General features: G+C 43.7%; 1 non-coding gene across 1 annotated transcript; it reads left to right on the top strand.

The window, feature by feature from the left end:
- Window positions 1-781: 781 nt before the first annotated feature.
- On the top strand, window positions 782-870 carry trnar-ucg (transfer RNA arginine (anticodon UCG)). The gene is given in 2 exon segments: window positions 782-818; window positions 835-870. It is a non-coding gene; the product is annotated as a tRNA-Arg (tRNA).
- The last annotated feature ends 5,071 nt before the right edge of the window (window positions 871-5,941 follow it).

A 5,941-nucleotide genomic window follows, 5' to 3' on the forward strand; every position in this document is an offset into this window, starting at 1 on the left:
ATAAGGTCCCACACAAGAGATTTGTGTGCAAAATCAAAGCACATGGTGTTGGGGGTAATGTACTTACGTGGATAGAAACAGAGAAACAAAGAAAATAGATGCAGGTGTAGGCCATTCGTCCATTCGAGCCTGCATCGGCATTCAATCAGACCATGGCTGACCATTCCTTCAGTACCGCTGTCCTGCTGTCTCCCCATACCCCTTGATCCCCTTAACCGTAAGGATTATATCTAACTCGCTCTTGAATATATCTAATGAACTGGCATCAACAACTCTCTACGGCAGGGAATTCCACAGGTCCACAACTCTGTGAGTGAAGAAGTTTCTCCTAATCTCAGTCGTAAATGGCCTGCCCCTTATCCTAAGACTATCTCCCCTGGTTCTGGACTTCCCCAATATCGGGAACATTCTTCCCGCATCTAACCTGTCCAGTCCCGTCAGAATCTTAGATGTTTCTTTGAGACCCACTCTCATCCTTCTAAACTCCAGTGAATAAAGGCCTAGTTGATCCAGTCTCTCCTCATATGACATCCCAGTCATCCCAGTAATCAGTCTGGGGAACCTTCGCTGCACTCCCTCAATGGCAAGACCTTCCTTCCTCAGACTAGGTGACCGAAACGGAACACAATATTCCAGGTGAGTCCTCATTAAGGCCCTGTACAACTGCAGTAAGACCTCCCTGCTCCTATATTCAAATCCCCGAGCTACGAAGGCCAACAACCCATTTGCCTTCTTTACCACCTGCTGTACCTGCGTGCCCACTTTCAGTGACTGATGAAGCGGCCGCGTGGCCTAATGGATAAGGCGTCTGACTTCGATTACAACCGCAAAATAATCAGAAAATTGCAGGTTCGAGTCCTGCCGCGGTCAACTTAGCTCGCTACGTGAAATTTTTCCTAAAAGAGTTTCAGTGACTGATGAACCATGACATCCAGGTCTTGCTGCACCTCCCCTTTTTCTAGTCTGCCACCATTCAGATAATATTCTGCCTTCGTGTTTTTGCCCCCAAAATGGATAACCTCACATTTATCCAGATTATACTGTATCTGCCATGTATTTGCCCACTCACCTAATGTGTCCACATCACCGTGCAGCCTCTTAGCGTCCTCCTCACAGCTCACACCGCTAGCTAGTTTAGTGTCATTCACAAACTTGGAGATATTACACTCTATCCCTTTATCCAAATCGTTAATGTATATTGTAAAGAGCTGGGGTCCCAGCATTAAGCCCTGCGGCACTCCACTAGTCAATGCCTGCCATTCTGAAAAGGACCCGTTTATCCCGACTCTCTGCTTTCTGTCTGCCAACCAGATCTCTATCCACGTCAGTACATTACCACCAGTACCATGCGCTTTGATTTTGTATACCAATCTCTTGTGCGGGACCTCGTCAAAAGCCTTTTGAAAGCCAAAATACACCACATCCATTGGTTCTCCTTGTGCACTCTACTGGTTACATCCTCAAAAAATTCCAGAAGATTCGTCAAGCATGATTTCCCTTTCATAAATCTATGCTGACTCGGTCCGATCTTGTCACTGCTTTCCAAATGGGCTCCTTAATGATTGATTCCAATATTTTCCCCATTACAGATGTCAGGCTAACCGGTCTATAATTACCTGCTTTCTCTCTCCCTCCATTTAAAAAAGTGGCGTTACATTAGCTACCCTCCAGTCCATAGGAACTGATCCAGAGTCGATAGCTTGCTGGAAAATGATCACCAATGCATCCACTATTTCTCGGGCCACTTCCTTAAGTACTCTAACATGCAGACTATCAGAACTCGGCGATTTATCGGCCTTTAATCCCATCAACTTCCCGAACACAATTTCCCACTTAATAAGGATATCTTTCAGTTCCTCATTCTCACTAGACCCACTGTCCCCTATTACATTCGGAAGGTGATCTGCATCTTCTTTTGTGAAGACAGAACCAAAGTGTCGAGAACTGGTTGGCAAACAGGAAGCAGAGAGTCGGGATAAACTGGTCCTTTTCAGAATGGCCGGCAGTGACTAGTGGAGTGCCTCAGGGCTCAGTGCTGGGACCCCAGCTCTTCACAGAATACATTAATGATTCAGATGAAGGAATTGAGTGTAATATCTCCAGGTTTGCAGATGAAACTAAATTAGCTGGCGGTGTGAGCCCTGAGGAGCACGCTAAGAGGATGCAGGTTGACTTGGACAGGTTAGTTGAGTGGGCAAATACAAGGCAGATGCAGTATAATGTTGATAAATGTGCGATTATCCACTTTGATGGCAAAACACCGAAGGCAGAATATTGTCTGCATGGCGGCAGATTAGGAAAAGGGGAGGTGCAGTGAGACCTGGGTGTCATGATTCATCAGTCATTGAAAGTTGGCATGCAGGTACAGCAGGCTGTGAAGAAGGCAAATGGTATGTTGGCCTTCATAGCTAGGGGATTTGAGTATAGAAGCAGGGTCGTCTTACTGCAGTTGTAAAGGGCATTGGTGAGACATCAGCTGGAATATTGTGTTCAGTTTTGGTCTCCTAATCTGAGGAAGGAAGTTCTTGCTATTGAGGGAGTGCAGCAAAGGTTCACCAGACTGATTCCATGGATGGCTAGACTGACATATGAAAAGAGACTGGATCAACTGGGCCTTTATACACTGGAGTTTAGAAGGATAAGAGGGGATCTCGTAGAAATATGTAAGATTCCGACGGGATTGGACAGGTTAGATGCGGGAAGAATGTTCAAAATGTTGGGAAAGTCCAGAACCAGGGGACACAGTCTTAGGATAAGTGGTAGGCCATTTAGACCGAAGATGAGGAGAAACTTCTTCACTCAGAGAGTTGTTATGCTGTGGAATTCCCTGCCGCAAAGAGTTGTTGATGCCAGTTTTTTGGATATATTCAACAGGGAGTTATTGTGGCCCTTATGGCTAAAAGGATCAAGAGGTAGGGAGGAAACAGGAAAGCGGTACTGAGGGAATGATCAACCATGATCTTATTGAGTGGTGGTGCAGGATCTTCGTGTCGAATGGCATACTGCTGAATCTATTTTCGATGTTTCTATGTTGAGAAGCAACACGCAATACTTGCCTTCATTAGATGAGCCATAGAATATAAGATCGGGGAAGTTATGCTTCAAATGTATAAAACTCTAGTTGGGCCACAGCTAGATTATTGCATGCTTCTCTGGTCACCGCATTACACGAATGATCAGACAGCACACGTGAGCATACAGGTTAGATTTAGGCGGATGGTGAATTTAGCTCTGAGTAAATATTGCATCGGCTGTGTTTGTTTTCTTTGGAACAGAGGAGGCTAAGGGGGTCCGTATTGAAGTGAATACAATTATGAGTGACCTAGATCGAGTGCATAGAAAGGATGTATTTCCCTTAGCAGAGTGGCCAACAACCAGGTGTCATAGATTTAAAGTAATTGGTAGGAGGTTTTCCGGAATTTGAGGTACACTGTTTTCACCCAGGTGTGGTGAAAGTCTGAAACCCACTCCTGAAAGTGATTTAGAGGCAGAAGTCCTCACCACTTTTAAAAGTCCTTGAAATTGCACTTCAATTCCAGTAACCTAAAAGGCTATTGACCAAGAGCTGGAAAGTGGCATTAGTCTGGATAGGTCGGATTTTAGTTGGAATTTAGGTCATGATCTGGTGTTTCTTCGGCAGCTCAGTGCATTTTGCAGCAAATCAATACTTCAGAGAAGGGAAACTGCGTTCCCTGCAATTCCTGCTACACAAGTGGCTCCAATCCTACCTACTTTTCCATTGAGTTCTCTTAGAACCTGAGTCTATTACACAGGAACAATAGCAAGCCATCCAACCTGTTACAGAAGGACAGCAGAATTCCATTAGCCCCTCGAGCCAGTTGCAAAGGACAAGAGGAAGTAATTCAGATCCTTGGGCTTTTTATACAAGAATACTAGAACGCCTTCGGCCGCTCGTACCTGCTGCATAGATGACAAGGAGGCACACTTTCCTGTTACACAGAATTAGCTGGAGGCCATTCAGCCGCACTGCAATATTGTACAGGGAAAGGAGAAGGCCATTAACGCCTCAAATCTGAGCCTTAGGAGAGGCAGAGGCCGATCAGTTCCTTGAGCTTGCTCTACAAGAAGATTATAAGTCCATTTAGATCCTAGAACATAGAAACATAAAAAACGGGAGCAGTAGTAGTCCATTCGGCCCTTCGAGTCTGCACCGCCATTTAATATGATCATTCCTAATCCTCTATCTCAACACCATATTCACACGTTTCCCCCATATCACTTGATGTCTTTTGTGCCTAGAAATCTATCTCCCTCTTAAATATATTCAGTGACTCGGCATTCACAGCCTTCTGTGGATGGGAATTCCATAGCTGCACCACTCTCTGAATGAAAAATAAATCTCACCTTCTCTTCCTAAATTTCCTACCCCGTATCCTGAGACTGTGACCCCTTGTTATAACCTTCCCAATCAGGTGAATCATCTTCCCCGCATCCAGTCTCTTCAACCCGTTCTGAATGGTATACGTTTCAATGAGATCCTCTCTCATTCTTCTAAACTCTACAGAATACAGGCCGAGTCGTCCCAATCTCTGCTCATACGACAGTCTTGCCATCCCAAAAATCGATCTGGTGAACCTTCGCTGCACTCCCTCTATGGCAAGTATATCCTTTCTTGGGTAACGAAACCAAAACTGCACACAATATTCCAGGTGCGGTCTCACCAAGGCCCTGTTGAAATGTAGTAACACATCTTTACTCATTTACTCACATCCTCTTGGAATGAAGGCCAACATACCATCTGCCTTCCTCACTGCTTGCTGCAACTGTATGTATGCTTTCAATAGACTATTTTACAAGGATACCAGGTCCCTCTGCCCATCGATCCTGTTTCCTGTCCATTAACCAATTTTCAATCCATGCTAGTAAATTACCCCCAATCATATATCTTTTAATTTTGCACACTACATCTTGCGTGGAACTTTATCAGAGGCCTTCTGAAAATCAAAATACACTATATCCACTGGTTCTACCTTAACTTTTCTATCAGTTACATATTCAAAAACTCGAGTAGATTTGTCAAACATGATTTTCTTTTCATGAATTCATGCTGACTTTGTCTAACCCCTTTGGTATTATCTTAGTGTTCCGTTATAATATCCTTTACTATAGATTCTCGCATTTATCCGACAACTGGTGTACGGCTAACCGGTCTGTAGTTCCTTGTTTTCTCTCTCCCTCCATTTTTAAACAGTGGGGTTACATTTGCCGCCGTGCAAACTGCAGGAACTATTCCATAAACTATAGATGTTTGGAGGTTGTCAACCAATGCATGCACTATTTCCATTGCAACCTCTTTTAGTACTCTGGGATGCAGATCATCAGGCCCTGGGGATTCATCGGCCTTCATTCCCATTAGTTTCCTCAGCACTATTTTCTTACAAATAATCATGTCCGTTAATTCCTCTTGCTCACTAGACCTTTGGTTCACAAGCATTTTTGGGATGTTATTTATGTCCTCCGTGAAGACAGAATGGAAGTATTTATTTAATTGTCCTGCCATTTCCTTGTTCCACATTATAAATTCCCCCGTTTCTGTCTGTAAAGGGCCTACATTTGTCTTCACTAATCTTTTCCTTTTTACGAACTTGTAGAATCTACTGCAGCCGGTTTTTATGTTCCTTGCAAGTTCATTCTTACACTCTATTTCTCGCCTCTCAATCAATCTTTTCGCACATTTTTGCTGAATTCTAAATTGTTCCCCATCCTCAGGCTTGTACTTTTTCTGGCAACTTTGTATAACTCTTCTTTGAATCTAATACTATCCTTAATTTATTTTGTTAACCATGGTTGGGCCAGCATCCTTTTTTTTACACCAGAAAGCAAAGTATAACTGCCGCAATTGAAACATTCGTTCCTAAAATGTTAGTCCTTGCCCATCCACCAACATGACGTTTATTGATTCTTCCCAATCTATCATACC

This window comes from Pristiophorus japonicus, unplaced genomic scaffold (assembly GCF_044704955.1).
Source record: "Pristiophorus japonicus isolate sPriJap1 unplaced genomic scaffold, sPriJap1.hap1 HAP1_SCAFFOLD_210, whole genome shotgun sequence".
Classification (NCBI taxonomy): Eukaryota; Metazoa; Chordata; class Chondrichthyes; family Pristiophoridae; genus Pristiophorus; species Pristiophorus japonicus.